Source organism: Mycteria americana, chromosome 3 (assembly GCF_035582795.1).
Source record: "Mycteria americana isolate JAX WOST 10 ecotype Jacksonville Zoo and Gardens chromosome 3, USCA_MyAme_1.0, whole genome shotgun sequence".
Classification (NCBI taxonomy): domain Eukaryota; kingdom Metazoa; phylum Chordata; class Aves; order Ciconiiformes; family Ciconiidae; genus Mycteria; species Mycteria americana.
In genome coordinates, this window is record NC_134367.1 from 8,987,861 (window position 1) to 9,005,355 (window position 17,495).

Here is a 17,495-nt window from a genome sequence, read left to right on the forward strand (position 1 = left end):
GAAAACCTTTGCAGCAAGGTGCATCAAAACCCAGCTGCCAGGTGGGAAGCCAAAATTTCTGGGGGAAAGTTGGTTTACGGTGTTCCTACCTCTCCCCAACCTCTAGTGTCTTGTTCTCATCCTTGCACGTCACCATGTTGTCCCCTGGTTTGAGCTGTTGCAAACATCTGTGGGGTCATTCTGCAAAGCGGTGAACTAAGGCAGGTAGGAAAAAAACCACCAGTCCTCCCCTCCTCCCTATGCTGAAGGATTATTTTTAGCACAAACCAGTTGATAATCTGGTTCACGGCATGTGTCTCAAACTACAGCATCAGCACAACTGAACAGGCAGCCTGGAAAGGCCGCAGGGAGAACGAATACACAGAAAAAGGGTGAAGTCTTTAAACCACTGCTGCTGCTGAGGCTTTTGGACTGCAAAATCACAGCTTGACTGGCACCCCTAAACTGCCAAATAATCCATTTTCCAACAATAATTGAATAATCTAATAATAATAATCCAATCTAAACAATCCAATCCAGAATTCCAAAATTTCTTCAACTCCTGATACTCTTCATTCCATGTAGATGTTTTTGAGATTAAGAGTACAACCAGTGGTGGAGACAGTAAGCACAATCCATGACGACTTTACAGGGAAAGAATTAGCCAGCAGTCTAACGCTGAAGGAGACAGATTTACATTTGAAGGCGTCTCACACATGGTATAAATGTCACTCCTTCCTTCCAGCCCCCCTTCCTCCCAAGGTCACTGGAAAACAAAACAAAACACCAAAAAAATTCAAAGAAGAGAGGAAGTTAAAAGTGGAACCAAACCAAACCAAACCAAAGGTAAATACAAAAGTTTCACCTGACTCCCCTGGGCACGGAACGGCAGGCCTCGCAATAATGAGAGTGAGGAATGAAATTTTAAAATGAATGCAAGTGGGAGAAACTGCAGAGAAAATTGAGACAGAGTTTCACTGTTATTTATCCCAGACAAAGTGTACATGTTCAGCTCTAAGCAATCCGCGGCACAGGAACGACACCAGGATGGAGCTCCAACGCAACTAATCTTCCTTTTCTATTCCCTTCTGTGCTTTTGAGGAGGAAAGGGGAGAGAAAGCAATTTAGTGTAGTGATGCAAGTTGTTTGCTTCTCTGTACCTGCTCAGATATGTTGGCTGAAATACATTTTGGGAGGTGCAAGAGGGAAGGAAAGAGAGAGGGAAGGAAGAAGAGAGGGAATTACAGGAGTAGAAAGAAGACAAAATTGTAAGACAGGCCTCCAAATTTTGCTACTACCCAATGGTTCATGCAAGCGGCATCCATATGGCCAACAGCATGCCAGCAAAATTACATGGGTTACCCAAGACTTACTGTGCTTGAACCGTTTAAGCTCTGGCTCATTTTAATGCAGTGGAAATGCTCAAACGAGCAGCTTAGATGGCAGATCAGATGGCAGATCTAATGGGGCACCGTGTGCCTGGCCCTAACCACGGCCCTAACCACCGCCGGGGCCCTAACTCCTGCCGAGACGGGACGCGCTCAAGCAGTTGGGTAATTCAGTTTACGGCACAGCCGTGCACGCAGGCATCCTCGCCCTTTGCGGCTGGGGATACGGAGGGAGGCTGCGGGTCACCCTCCACTGCCAGCTCAGATCCCTGTGACTGCAAAGGGAAGAAGGGGATGGAGAAGATGGAGGAGGGGAATGTTTATTAGCAAATACTGGTTCATTTCTTCTGTCATTCTCTAAAGCTTTCTCCTTGTCCCTAATGAAACCTAAATGGTATTACAAAGGCAGAGAAGGTCTCTTAGGTTAAGAAAACAACAAAACCTACCAAGTCACCAACTTCTTACTGCTTTATAACCCCCTCATTAGAGCTGATACATCAACATTTACATGACAGAACCCTTTTTATTAGAAGCAAACTGTTCTTAAAATACATTAACAACCATCACCTATGTACTCAGTAGCTCTTTGTAGTTTGCCTAACACTTCAAAACGTGTTAAAATCACACATAAAAGTTATAGTAGCCTAACGTTCAGGAAATGAGTCTTTTAAAGGTTTAATTCAACCACTAATGGATTTTCTCCCAAGTTAGGAAACATTTATATATTGCTGATTTACTGCAGGTGTGGTAACTGAATTTGGACTTACACATACCAGCTGCAAGCAAATCAAGGAAAAGGCTTCATAAATCAGTTTAAGGCACTGTAGGCTTCATAGTGCTTGGACTGAGACAGAATTTCCCCACACAAGCACACAAAACAAATGGGAGTTTATCATCTTCTCTGTCACAGCTCATAACTTTTAAAGGTTAGAAATCAAAACACCACTGCAGTGGAATTTCATACATTTGAATGGGATGGACATAAGGCATCCCAGAAAATGATTTATATCATCCCCTCTTCACATAACAAAAGAATGAAGAATGCAACACTTGTGACAAAAGCATTGACTAATTGCATTATTTGGTAAATACCTTCCCTTGAAATTTCTCTGGATAGATCAAGATTCTTGACTTTCTCTTTGTTTTACAGAGACTGTTCTCCAGCAACTATTCCGCCTTTTTAAATGAATCTTCCAACGCACACTGTGTTTTGCAGGGTTTTTTTCAACAAGTTGCACTGGCTCAGAGTCAGACATTGTAAGACAAGAAGCCACAGTGACTTTATCCAAGAAATATGAGGTGGCAGAGATCCAGTACGCCCAGCACTCAAGGTGAAAGAACAGCATGGAAAAAGATTCACAAATTAATTGTCAATTATGGAAGACTGCCGGAGTGAACGCTAGATGCATGCATGGGATAATTTACCCAGGCACCTGCATGACTGAGCTATGGATGGTGCTGAAGCAATTACTCTATTTTTAAAAAGAATGAGATATCATCATTGGAAAAGGATATAAAAAAAGAGGAGCAAGTTTAAGTGTTTCCATACACATAAATTCAGTGGAGTTAAGCACTGAAGATCCCAAATGGATGATGGTCCTCTGGAAGAAGCGGGGTCAGAGTACCTGACTGAAGGAAGCTGCCTGTAAGGGAGGCAAGAAAGGGAAATGAACTGCTCATACAATTTTTCCACTGCATGCGGGCAACCAAAAAGATGCTGTCGTATCCTTACCTACAATATGGGCGTCCTGTGGCAGGAGGTAGAACGTCCTAAGAACTCATTTCCCATACCGTGTCGCAGGAAAGTCACCAGGTGGTGAGGACTTCCACCTTCTCTGATAGGGGTGGTTTTGACAAAGAGCCTGGGAATGCTCCATACCCAGTTATCAGCAATTCCCCAGACACGCTGCACAAACTCTGGATCCTTCCTTAACAAACACCAGCAAACTGCTTCTTGGCTTGCGAGACTCAAGGATGACACAGCAAATGCGCTTTTTCGTCTGCGTTCTCCACGTGCCTCCTTGGTCCTAGCTCCCATTGGCATGCCACAGGAGTGCAGGAAGAACTAGAGATTAGAGTCAGTGCAGCAGCTGCTCCTCCTGGCTCTTTGAATAGAGGGAAAACAGCTTTTGCCCAATGCATGTGCAGTGATATCATCAAGTTAGCAAGCCAAGAACAGAAGGGATACATCAGAAAGGAAACAGGAACAAGAGCTTCCCCTTACAAAGCAAACAGTCGTGCTTTTTTAGAGCAAAATCTTTGCCTAAAAAGCTCTCACAAAGTACCTCATGGGAGGTTCAGACCATTTTCAAGTGCTGGAAGAAAAACAGTCCTGGGGTTAGAGTGGTAACCTGGATCTGGGGAGACCCACTTCAGTTCTTTGCTCTGCCAAGCGTTCTTGCATGACCTTAGGCAAAAACACTGAAGCTGTAGTTAGTGGATACCTTGGCTTCAAAAGCAAAGTCAGCCTAAGAAGTTCTTGCCTTCCCCCTTGCCTGCCATTTGCTGCCTCCACACTTGCGCTGCCCTGAGAGCCCACAGGCACTACCCTGTAAACCGAATTACTGAACAGAAAGATGTTAAAAGCAAATTTTTGTTGTATTTTGGGGGGAGGGGGTAATCTTGCACTGGACTGCTTAAAGGATCCGCAATCAATCAGCTACAGCAGCAAAACCGCAGGAGAAGAGGGCAGGCTGGGGAAGCCCATGGTGGCACAGGGGCTGGAACAAGCAACCAAGGAGGAAGGCTGCAAAGCCAGCGTGCTGTCCAAGCCAGGTGGAAGAACCGCTTCGGTGGTGCCACGTGCGCTCGGACAGCGTTAGCCACTGCCGTTTGAGATGGATGTGGCTCCCTCTCCCCAGCTGCCTCTCCAGCCCCCTTTGCAGGGATGGCTGCCCTCCTAGCAGGAGTGGCAGAAGGAAACATATGTCAGCACTTCACCTGCTGCTGTTTGGAGGAAGAAACAGCCAGGAATTTGCTTAAGCCAGCAGCGCTGACGAATGCAAGGCGCCGTGTAACCTCCTCTCTAAACCCTGGACTCCCAGGCATTATCTCCTAGCTGGGGATGGCAGCACTCACGCTCCCGGGCTGCTGCGAGGATAAATAGACTAAAGGCACCGAGACAACCCAGGTAAATGGGGGCCACGGGGAGACCGACGACAGAAAGCAGCAGCCAGTCTCGTTTTGGTAAGCTCCAATTTTAAAAGCTGACATGCAAATCTCTGCTTACCCTACATAATATGAACATTCTCCTACAAACCCCGGCTCCTGATTAACTCAGTACATCACTTGCCAGCGCTATCTGAATGAGCCTGTGAGCCCAATTAGCAGCAGATGCAGCACTAACACTCCTCACCTGCTGTGCTTAGCAGTCTTCAGATCAGGAAGGGAAGGGAATATATCAAAGACTTGTGGAGGGAAGGAAGCTTAGAAAAGGGCTCAGAAAGGATGAGGGAAATAGATGTCTGCAACTGTTCCTCAGGCAAGGAAGCAGAGCCCTATACAAAAGGGAAACCATATGGGCCTAGGGATAACATTGCTACAGATCGTGAAAAACATCCAAAGGGCTTCTCTAGCACCCCGTGAGCGCGGCACAGGCTGCAGCCAGGAGCGCTGCCGAGGCTCGGGGGACCTCCTGGCCTTGCCTGAACCCCGGGCAGCTCTGCCACATGCAGAGCTTCTCTCCACGTGCTTTGGTACATCAGCACGGGCACCTAAGTCATCCTATCTTTTCCGTGAGTTCTCCTTGACCTCCCAGTGTTTCTTTAGTGCCCCGAACAGCAAGTAAGGAGCCTCTCGAGTCTACAGCTGCAATACTAAGAGAACCTGAACAGGAGCCACTTAACTAAACTTTTCTGACCTCCCAAACTCCACAGCTACCTCTGAGTTTTACCTCTGAACCTCTATACCAATGAGCTTACTGCTCATACCCATCAAACCATCTTTCACTTCCACTGTTGGCATTGTTTTTAACAATAAAAAGGAAGAAAATCATGAGCCAGTTCAGATTTTTGGTCAGAGGAGCAGAGAATCTGCCTTTGGGAGGAGGTCCTAAAATACGGGTTAGGCAGATAGACGCGAAACCCTGAAGCTTTGAGCTGTTGGCAAAACTGGATTTAATGCTATATTTAATGCTACAATTTTCTATCAACCAGCGGAAGGCAGCTGCATACCGTGTATGCTGGATGCCTGCATCTCATTCCAAGAAACCTAAATCTCTGCGTGTCGGGCAAGCAGAGTCTGGGCATACCACGTCAACCAGTGGGCAATTCAGCAGTAACTTCTACATGTCCATCTTTTCTAAACTTCAGTTGTCCCGCCAGTAAAAGGATAATGGATTTTTTTTAGAACAGTAAACACGTATCTTTCACATATATAGCAATCACATATTTGGTGAACCTTTTTTGTTGCTATCTTTGAGAGAGTCATTCTGGCTGTAGGGTATAGACATAACAGAAATACTTTGAAAGAACAGTCTTATTCAAGGTACAGCCAAACAGGCCATCTAGGATCCCATTTATGTACATTTTTACTGGTGTCTAGAAGATACATTTGTGGCCTTCAGTCATTGCTGACCAGCCCCAAGTGCCACCCACACATCACCCACTGGCTTGACAGCACTCTCAGTGGAGAGACATCACCCAGTCTGAGCCAACTGGATTGTGCAGCACAGAAAAGCTTCCTTAAGTTACTGACAGTAGTTTCTATAAAAAGTCCTTCAGTCTCTAAAACGTCACAAATGGCCAACATTTCAAAACAACGCTCCCAACAGAAACACAATTAAATAGATGGTTTTGTTTTCTATGGACGCATTCCCTTATCTTTGAAACAGGAATGATGATGCATTTTCAGAAAGAGGAAATTAATGTCTCTTTCACTGGGCTTTACAACTGTATTTGCTTTTCAGACGTTTACTGCTCATCTACAGCATGAGAAACTAGCGCTACAGGTTGACACAGAGAGCTGTCAGTGGTGACCACGCCATCGTGGTCAGACACTCAAAACTATGTCCGAATTCCACCCTTGCAGGTCAAGTACACAGATCAGAGGCAGAAACACAGATGCAAAAGACCCAGAGCAAACAAACAGTGGAAGAGCTTTTTAGCCAATACAACAAAGAAGTTTTAGAATTACTTTTCTAATCTAGCCTTTCAAAGTAGAAAGGAGAGCAAAATCATGTAAGAATTCTAATTTAAACTGAAAAGTGAAGGAAAAAATCTGTCCTTAATACTGAAAATAAAGGAGAAGAGCTGAGGTAGGAGCCTGCTCTTCAGTTCTCTAGAGACAAATAATAAAGCAGCATACAGTAGGTCCAGCTCCAGGTCTACCATAGGACCTCTGGTCAGCTCCTGGCTATTACAGGAGCCTCAAGGCAATGCCCATGATGGCTCCTGCTCTTTCCGAAGGGCATGCTGTACTTTGGCTTTTAGTCTTCACGTTCTTCCAGAGTATGGATACATTTAGTATCTCATGACATGACATGAGGGACATAGAGTAGATATCTGTGGGCATCTCTGGACCACACGTGCAAGACAGCTGCTGCCTGCCCTTGCAGAGAACCGAATGTACATGGTGCCTTGTGATGTTACATTTCGTGACATACCTGTCACGTACCTGAAGTCTGTCATTTTTAAACCCTATCCACCAAATACCATTTCATTGTGACAAGATGCATAAGCATCTGTGAAGAGAATTCCCTCCAGCTGAGTGGATATCATCATTGTGCCATGCATCCATCCTAGACTATTAGTTTTAGCTGGAAGGGAATGAGCTGCAATTTCAAAAGACTTAAGTAGGCTAGTCATCCTTGGTAAGAGTCCAAACCAACATGCTCCTTTTGCTCTTGGACATGCTGGTACATTTTTCTTGACCCAGTATCATGATTGCATTTATTCAATATTTGTGTCACTACAAGGCATGTGTGGGTCTGAGGAACAAATACTGGAAAAACAGATTTCACAGAGCTGGCATTCAAATTGTGTCAAATATGCTCCTACATACACATTCTATAACACAATGAACATTCAGATTAAGTTCCATAAAAATATCTCTCTTTAAGATAGGCAATCACAATGGTCCAAAGCTTATAGCATGATGAAGTATTCTGGGTTAAAAGGAATTTAGGTCATGAAAGAAAAATCTTCCTCCTCAGTTTCACAAGGCCTACCCTCCACTGCTTTTGATTCAAAAGCAGGTAAGTGCTTTTGGTATGTTCCCAAAATGGTCTTTTCAAAACTGATCCTCCCCTTCCCTCCCCTGCTTTTCCAGAGGGTAAAGGTGTTGCCCTCGTGACTGTCCAGCATGCACCCACTCCAAGGTTAGTTCCTACCTAGTTAAACACATGTATCCTGACCTCCCCAGTACAGATACGGCTTTAACAGATGAAAATCGCAGATCAACCCCCCCATTTGATGAATAACCTCATTCCTTGTATTACAGGGATTGCAACACACAGGTGTTACCGATAACTAAAACCATTTCTACTGGCCAACAGCAGGCAGCCCTCATTGACTCAAATTCTCATGGTTTCACTTCATTGGGTCTAGATGGTACAAACGTGGATGGCTGAGGCAGCCAGCACCACCAGTACACAAACTCAGAACAGGGCAGCAGCGAGGCTCGCTTAGTATCAAATCAAAGCCTGGGTGTGATGGTTCACACCTGCCTGTTCTTGACTCTCGGGACTGCTAGGAGGATCGGGTTGTTGAGCGCTCCAAAAGCATGAAGTGTGACATTATTTGACAAAATCAAAAGGTGTAAATAATATATGCATATTCTTCTATCCCCAGAGAAAAAGTCAGTGTATTATAAACTGTAAATAAATAATAAAGACACAAAGCCAAGAGCACCCAAAAGTATACAGAGGAATAGATCTGAGCTGCAATGTTACAGCTGCAACTTGGGATTTTATATATAATTTGGGGTTTTCTGTTCTTCATTCCTCGGGGGGGGGGGGGGGGGGGGGGGAAGGGAATGAGCTCTAAAGAGAACTGACAGAACATGGAAAAAAATGAACTGTAGGATCCATTTGCACTTGGCTTGTTGTTTGTTGGGTTTTTTTAATCAGAGGGGGAAAAAGACCCAATTACTGTGCTGAAATGAAAGATTCACTCCAGATAGTCATTAACACTTGTCAGACTGCACTTTATAGCTTTCCTTCATGACCACCAGTACAATAAGCACCCAGTATTTGACTTTCAGTGCAAACATTTCAAAACATCAAGTACATGAAAACAGTCTGTACAGAGTATCTTCCTGATAGTCCCTAAATGTCCTCCAATGTTATTCAAAGAATGAGAAAAATATTTGTTCCAAGGTATGTAAAAAAGTGGAAAATTTGATGTGATGCTACTTCAGATTAAAACCAGGCAATTTCATTTTATGCTTTATATGTTCTCCAATCCCACGTCCGTCTACTTACAAATCTCTCTGTACAATGGAAAAAGGAATACAATTTTTAGTTGTCCAAATTACAAGAGACTGTAATACACAAAAGCAATAAACACAGGTTCTGCCAGCAATCAGATAACACTTATCGTAAACAATAGCTTTCACGATTTATTTGAAACAGGTTCAGCAGCTACAACTTAAGATTTGGTTATTCTTGTTCTTGTGTTGGATTTCCAGCAGGTGGTGAGGACATGATAGAAGTGTTTAACCACAAGAGATTTCAAAAAGGGACTAGTATTGCACTGTATATGAAGTATACCAGAGATTTATTTTGCAAAATCAGTTTTCCAACACCCAGTGGCCTCTACTAGTTTGTAGAGACTACTTCTGAAACTTTCTTTTTCTTGGCTCTCAGCTCTCCCAGCACCACATACAGCTTGATGCCACAGAAAAGGTGACCCACGTTCAGAAGTGACTCCAAACCTCATCAGCTCTGTGTGCCAGTTTCTTACGCAAGTGGGAAATTGTACAATAAACTGAAGTAAATGTTAATTGCAGATACGAGCCCAGAAAAGACAGACTAAGTTTCCTGCAGCAGTATTCAGAGGAGCGTGATTTATTGTAGCTCTGGGAACCAGGGAAGGAGTCCTCAGAAGTCTTAATGTCCTGCTTTGAGTGAATACTGCACTGTGAAAATGCCACACCACACCGCTGTGTGAGTATTGCATCAGAACAGTGATGCCTGCACGTGTTCAGTTAACTTGATGGAAACCTATCTGCGATGAGGATGCAGACTTAGTAAGCATCTTAAAGGCTGGGTGGGACAGGGTAGTCCCCTCCATGGATCCTACCTCTAGAGAGATGCAATGGATCCACCTTGGTCCATGCAACTGGGTTCTCCTATCCATCTCCTCACTCCTGGTATCCCCAAAGGCTGAGCTCATCCATGTGGGACACAGAAAAATGCTTTATGGAGTCTCCAAATGAGTAACTGTTTTCTGTCCCATCTGCCCAATCTCAGGGAAATCAGATACAACAGGTTCATTGATAACTTCCACGAAGACAATGAATGTTTTAACATTAACATCAGTGGCCAAGGATTCGACACTGATGAAGCCACAAAGAAAACTTGCTGCAATCTAATGTTATCTCTCTCCCTCCAGGTATACATCACTTTGAGTTGCAAGATACTTAAGGTTTGTACTTTGTTTATTTTCCTAAAGCAGATTAGCAAGAAAATGGAAGGTTAACAGAACATTAAGGTTGAGAATTTAAATGAACTAGTTAGGAAAAACAAGGCTGTAATTCTCATAACCACTCTACGTCAACCATCTTGCACATATTCAGAATTCAATATTGTTGTAGAGGCTGGGAAATTTATGTTGCAGTATACCTGTAATATGACAGAGTCGCATTTATTGCAGGAACTTTTAATTTCCTAACTTGTACATTAAATTCCCAATATAGTTTTGCGCTAACTCTCTTCTGTTGGTGGTGGGGTTTTTTAAACACTCATTTCCCATGCTTTAAAAATAAACGAATGAAACAGTGTTTGAATACTGAAATAAATGCAGATGACTTTTGCCAATTTCTACATACAATTTACAGACTAAATATATCAATCCACCTCACACCTATACCTTTAGAATCAATTACTGAAATAACCATATTCAGTGTGCAGAATCCAACAGCACATGTAATTGGAGCCTTGCACATTAAAAGTTTAGAGAAACCTTATGTATGTGTGACTAGAATTTCAATGACCTACAGAATTACTACAAACAGCTCAAAAAGGCACAATGTAGTTAAGATTCGGGGTGGGAGAAGGGGACTTGGAAGTCTTAAAAACTCCTCCCAGAGGGAACTGGTTTATGTTGTGTTGGCCTTCCTCCCCACTCTTCCAAAAACCCCTCCTCAAAACCATGACTAATACAACTCCATTTGACAAGTTTTTTCTGTAACTGAATTAATAAAAGTCTGTGGGCCAAGAACACAGTGGCCGCCATGCCAGATAAGGTGCCACCTACACTTGCTTGAGAAGCACTTGGTGCCTTTAGTGGCCATAGCTTTGACTTGAGTTTTTCCCATCCAACTTGAAGAGAGCTCCTTCCTGAATGATGCACGTAGCAAGGAATTTCTGCTGTGATTAAACTTCTTGACCGTCCTGCAAACGGCCAGCAAAATACAGTTAAAAATACTCCCTTCTCTACCAACTCAGTAAGCAGGCTTTCTTCAGCAAGACATCAAATGTGCTTACTTAGCACAAATCATTTCTACCCTGACTTGCGTGAGCAAGGGCAGAGAAAGCACTGTGGTTCCCCTGGCCGAGGCTGCCTTCGGGTTAGTGCCCTGCCAGTACAGCCCGAGGCAGCCATCCTACACACATATTTCTTAAGTTCACATTTGTTTTAGGGAGGGAAAGATGCATTGAAGAGGGATCCAGACCTCAAGACCACCAAACACAAGACCTCATAGCTGATGTAACCCAACAATCATCTTCAAAGCTTTGTCTTTCCAAAATTGGGACTGAGGAACAAAACTATTCTTCTTCTGCCCAAAATTCACAAGCTAGTCCAAACAAAAAGAGAAAGATGACTACCTCACCTCTTGCAAGAACATATTTCAGAAATGGAGGCTAGCAAGTGACAAACATTTTTATTTTTGCAGCCTCGAGATGTAGAGCAGATCCCAAACGCCATTTAACACTGCCACATTCGTTCATAGTTCAGCCCATCTTCAACAGAGGCTGAACCTTCGAACCTTCTGCTGCAGCTCATCCCAGCAGACATATTGCACTCTCCCAGACAAAAGTTTAAAAATTCCAGAATAGCTATAGCAAATGTGCTTGGTACAGAAGCTGAGGAAGGGCAATCTGGGTCGTTCTCTCCTTGCAAAACTATGCTGAAGTCTGGCCAGACTCCAGGAATGCACATTTCTCTGCAGATGGCTAGAGCAACGTTTAAACAGTAGGAACCATAAAAGACTTCCACGTCTGATTATGTATATTATGATTATTTTTTTTAAGAGGGTGGGCTTCTCCTCTCTGCCCCCCCCTCCTTTTTTTTTTAAAAAACCTATTTAAAGGTAGTCACCACATGCTTAGATTTCCCCCTCCAGCATTTATTTAGCTTTAAGCTACCTCAGGCCAAAATTATTTTATCTGTTCAATATATTACAGTCTGGTACACTGCAGAGCTGACTGAATTACTGTCAGAGTACTATGTAAATCAAGCCCACATGTTAAGTAAACCAGTAATGCAATGCAATGAGTGCCTGTCCACAGTCATTCAGCTATAGGTGTCACTCCCATGTTTACCACATGAATAGATGAAGATTCCCTCAAAGCGACAGAATCTTAATTCTCCCCCCAGATTCAAATGTATGCATTAAGGAAACACTTCAAACATCAGTATCTTTTTCTCCTAAGGCACACTTCTTGTCTGTAATTAGTTTCCATTGGTCAAGTGGTTTTGCTTCTATACACCAGGCTATAGCAATGTTTTAAGTGATGCTCTATGATTCATCCTACACTAATACGACTTTTTTTCCCCTTAACCCAGAATAAGAAGGAATGGAGAGACAAAGGGGGGGGGGGGGGATTGCCTGCAATCATATTGTTACACCATGCACAGTTTATGGCTGGCACACATCCAGTTTGCGGTTGTGATAAGAAATGTGTAATCCTATTATACGGAGAAGAGTCAGAATGTACAAATAGGTCCTGGAAACAGGAACTTCTCCTGTAAGATTATTCTTTTCGCCATAATAGTTCTGCAAGTAGGTCTAAACGGTAGCTCTTCGCTATTCTCCCCACCGCTAATGGAAAGCCAACTGTCAAAACAATTCACCACACGAGCTGGGATTTTTGCTGAAGACAAAAAGAATTTGCACTGTACCTTTGTGTACAAGTGTAACGTTGATTAGAACAATGGCTACAAGTCCACGCAGCCTGGCATGCAAAGAGCGTATCACGTTGTGTAAAGAGAGCCCGGTTTGCCCCGATGCTGCCATGTCCTGTGAGGTTGTCAAATCCTGCACACTAAGCAGTTTTTAAGAAACATTAACTGCTTATGAGCAACAAAAGCTGGTTCTCATGGCATTTTGCATCTCCATTGCCTTAATAAGACAATACAGAAACCATTTCCCGAGCACAGGGCTACGGGGCTGCTAAAAGCACATTCTTGCACTGAAAGCAGAAAACCAAATACCACCTACCATGTAAGTCAGCATCCCTGTGGAGTTAAATTCCTGGATAATTCCAACCCAATTATCCATTTTTCTCATTTCCTTCACATGACAATACTGCATTACTGTGGTTATGATTCAAAAAAGTGGCTATGCGTTCCCCAACTTCCCCTATGTGCATAAGTGCTTTTGACTTAGGTGAGATAAGCTAAAAAACAGGACAGTGTTCTCAAAAGACAGTCATTTTCTGCATAAGGACCCTTGCAGCAGGGAGGTGATGAGATCCATGCCAGAAGCGGCTGCGCTCCGCCGTGAACCAGGTCACTGCTTAACCTTACTCCTGGTCTGACCAAAAAATAAGTTCCTTAGAGGGAAGGGCTTTCGAAGTGCAAAATATTAAGAAAGAAGGGCTTTTTCTTAGGAAAAAGAAGAAATAAAACAACCCACCTACAAGTGTGTCATGCAGGAGTAAAGGATAGTGTCATATGATTGCAAGATAAACATAAGCACCATAAATTAGCTCAAGCAGCAGCAGGCTACACTAGCTTATTATGAACCCCATCAGGCTGTGGCAAAAGTATCATCAGCTTGTGAACAACCTGGTTTGGTATTTTTGTATATACCAAGCTAGACTGGGTATATTTTCATGACACTGCAATTACCTCTGTGACTGCAACACAGACACTCAGTAAGTACCAACAAATGCCTTCAGCATCCTGCCTTACGACTTGCTGCAGCAGCAGAGCTCACAGGTAGGAAATGTAATTCTCTTCAGGGTAGAAAAGGGAATCAGTGATGAGAAAGGAAAAAAAAAAAGACAAAATAAATAGTTCTATTAAAATCAAGATAGTCTACATTTAGAGGCATACAGAGACAGTGACTAAATGGTGTCCTAGGTCAGAGGAGTACACACACTTTTCCATTAAGCTCAGCAGGAAGATATGTGTGTGCAAACCACAATTTAAACATACTAAATAACTAAAGTGTGTTGGTTTTTTAACCTTAAGTAGTACTCTCCCGTTAAGATCACTGAATTCTGGATTTTCCTAACTACTCTACAATCCAAGCATCAGGCCACGTGGAGACTGAGGGCAGCCTCAGGTCGGACTGGATGAGGTGCCTTCCAAGCTCAGCGGTTCTGTGAGTCTGTGATAATTAAATAATATTTATTTCTTGCAAAAAAGGTTGAACGTCACAAATTCCAAGTGTAAAAGAACAGTGAGGGAATCAGATTAAAATGATTTTGTTGAGCTAAAGTGGGCAGTAACACATGTATTGCAATCCAATTAGCAGAGAAGCTTTTCCATGTTGTTAAAGTGCCTTTTGCACCAAACTACCTTCACCTGACCTGACAAGCAGTGAATTATCTGTTGTAGCTGGACTCTGTTGCAGATTAATTAAAAGGAAACAGCAGAAGAAAGAGATTGAAGCAAACTACACCAAAACCAGCATAATTTTCCTATTAATATGAACCTAGCATGTTAATATGAACCTAGCAGTCTGCAAAATCCTCCAATTACAGGAAAGTGATGAGTAATTCAAAGCAGTGAAGACAACAAAAGCAATCAGAAATCAGCCCCTTAAAAAAATATTCATGAGACTTGTTAAAAATAGAATATGGATTCTCTGTTTCTTTTGTGAGTTTTTAGGGGTTTGTTGGTTGGGCTTTTTCCCAGCTTTTTCTCACTGCAGTTAGTGGTGTCATTACAGGAAGCAGCAGAAGACACTGTTGTGCGTGCATGCAGACACAAATCCTAGCGATTCTTCTGCAAACAAAAGCAACACCATAGCAGCACTGTGTACGGCAGGGCAGGCCATTTAATCAAATAGCCTTTCAAAAAAAAAAAATTCATAATCATCTTCTGAGGGTCATTCAAGGTTTCCTGCAAGAAACACATGACTTTGTTAATCCAAGTGCCACTTTGGAGTCAGTTCAAGACGATGAAGAGGGCAACTGGCAGATCTGGGAAGGACCGACCGGCTGACTTGCACGGTCAAGGTCCAGCATGACGGCAGCACAGTTGCTGCTGCCCTTCTTGCTATTCAGCACTGGGCACCCATTGTGTAAGTGACCCCCCACACTCCCCAACTTGGCTTGGGAGGAGAGCAATGGCACTACAGCCTGAAAAAGTCTTTGCCACCGCCCCCAAATGTCATGTTTTATACTCAAGCTGTCCTCTCCATGTTCATGCAACACCATCTCCCAGTGCACAACCCTGGTGCTGCCATGCAGCTAGCACTAAAATAAAGGTGTATTGTTTCCAGCTAAGCTGGATCCCCTAGCTCCTTGTACTTTCTCCATGAATGATCTCCTGGACACCATTACATAGCTTCAAGAGACACCGTCACAGTGACAGGGAAGAGTCGTCACCCTCAGGGGAATGTATGGGAGCAGTACTTTTGGATGGGAACCACTGTACTTTGCTGATATTTTCTTTAAAACATTCCTATTCTTGCTTGGGATACGCAAGCATGATTAAGAGCTATCCCTGACTTCTGCTGGTTCCTGCACTGAAATTACATTGCTGGGTTTTGATATCTGGCTGAAGTGTGAGTAACTGATGTCATTACCAACTCGGAGCTACAGAGAAAATGGAATCCACTCTTTTGCAAAATCCTTCAGCTAAGATAAATCATATTGCCTCTACGGTCTATGTTTTACATAACAAAACGCACATAGACAAAAATAAATCAGCAGCTGGGGCTTCAGCATAGTCCACTTACGAGGGAAGATCCTTCCACGTCTTCTCCATCATCTCCTGACAAAGCAGCAGGCAGATTACTGGAAAATTGTCTGCAAATTTCTTGACGACTCAGCAGGGGTTCCTGGTACCTGCAGCAATGCTTAAACTGTGCAGGAACAAATACTCCCCTTGTACAAATGTAGCTGATGACACCACACTATACCTTTTCCACCTATGTTTTAGAAAAGACCATTTACTTAACTTTTAGTCCATACAAAAGGCTAGGAAAAAAGCCATTTGCATAACACAGGCCAGTCAACAAGTCATGTTACACCAGGAAAGCCTGAAGAAAGGCAAAAAGGAATTACATACTTTGACAGTACATGTGACTTTTTCCTCTTCTGCAATTTGTTCTCTAGTTTATCTCATATTCTATAAGCATGTATTTTCATCTTTGTTTTAACTGTGCAGAAAGGAAAAAGGAAGGGAGGAAGAAAAGCATGAAATAAGTAAAGGGTGCTGTACTAAATGCGAGGACAGATAGGCAGTTACTGGTGGAGGAAGAGATAAAAATTTCATTGATCTATGAAAAAAGAACATATATGAGCTAAGAAAAATTAAAGATGACCAGAAGGAAGTCAGTAATTAACAGCAGATTTCCCACTGACCAGTTATGATAGAGCAATTATGACAGTAACAACCAACTTTATTTATTCATTTTATGTATACGGGGGAAAAAAGATTTAAAAAGGCAGAGGAATACAGGAAAAATCTTCAGATGAAAGCTTTTTTTTTTTCCCAAGTTGTATTTTCTCTGAGAAACAGTAAAAACAGAGGTAGCCTATTAAAAAGCCTACTCCTGTTCAAATTGCCAATTTAAAGACTTTGGTCCAAAAAACCTGAAGTATGAAGAAATGCCCCCCCTGCAAGCCCGACGATTCCTCTCCCCATCAGTCTCCAAACCAAACACAGTACCACACGAGTCTACCCAAAAGAACGCATCAGTTGCATTGAAGTCCCAATACAGTTTTCACACGGTTCATTGTTTGAACTAATTTAATTAAAAGAGGGTCCAGATGATTATTATCCTGGCAAAAGGAAACTGTATAGACAATACAATGGCAGCTTGCCATGATCATTGTATCTTATCTCTTAACTGAAAACACAGCTAAAGGAAGAGGATAAAACAAGCCCACTTTGCTAAACCATCAAAAAAGCTGATATCTTCCAACCATTTCCACAGGCTGGTATGAGACTCAGGTGTTGTTGAGTCTGCCAAATTTCAGCAATCATTTGGGTGCTGTGAACATGACCATGATCAGTTTAAGCAGGAAAATGTACCATCACAGTATGCTACAAGGACAACTTAGTCATCCCTCCGAGCAATGAAGGAGGCATTATTTATGGTCCAAACACCAGTCTGAGCCTCAGATGGTCTGGGCTCCACTCCCAACACCATTGTACAGTTTCCTAGAGAAATGTAGTGCTTGCCTCCATCTATAAGGCCAAGGTCATATCAAGTTGATAAGGACTGTATAAATATCTAAGTAGAATAAAATTATATAATTCAGGGCTTGAAGTTCACCTCTCTACAGAGCTCCACTCAAATCAGAAGCAGCAAGCCTTCTATGGAAATCACTCTTGGATTAGAAATATTCCTTAAAACTCTGCAGGGACCTAAATCAGTGCTGCTGATCTGCACACTTATAGTTCAAAGTCTAGTAATAGTAAACTGAATTTCATTGGCTGAGAATAAATATTTCCATGAGCAGGCATTTCTAAATTAGGCATGCTTTTGGGTTTTTTTATGACTGGATGATATTTTTGCATGCAATTTTAATTCTGATCTACACACTCCCAACCGAAAGTT

The 17,495-nt window shown here is 42.7% G+C and overlaps 1 protein-coding gene across 6 annotated transcripts in view; it reads right to left on the reverse strand.

Annotated features, from left to right (window-relative positions):
* The window catches only part of KLHL29 (kelch like family member 29), a 409,537-nt gene that overhangs the window by 304,634 nt on the left and 87,408 nt on the right, over positions 1-17,495 (reverse strand). The window lies entirely within an intron of this gene.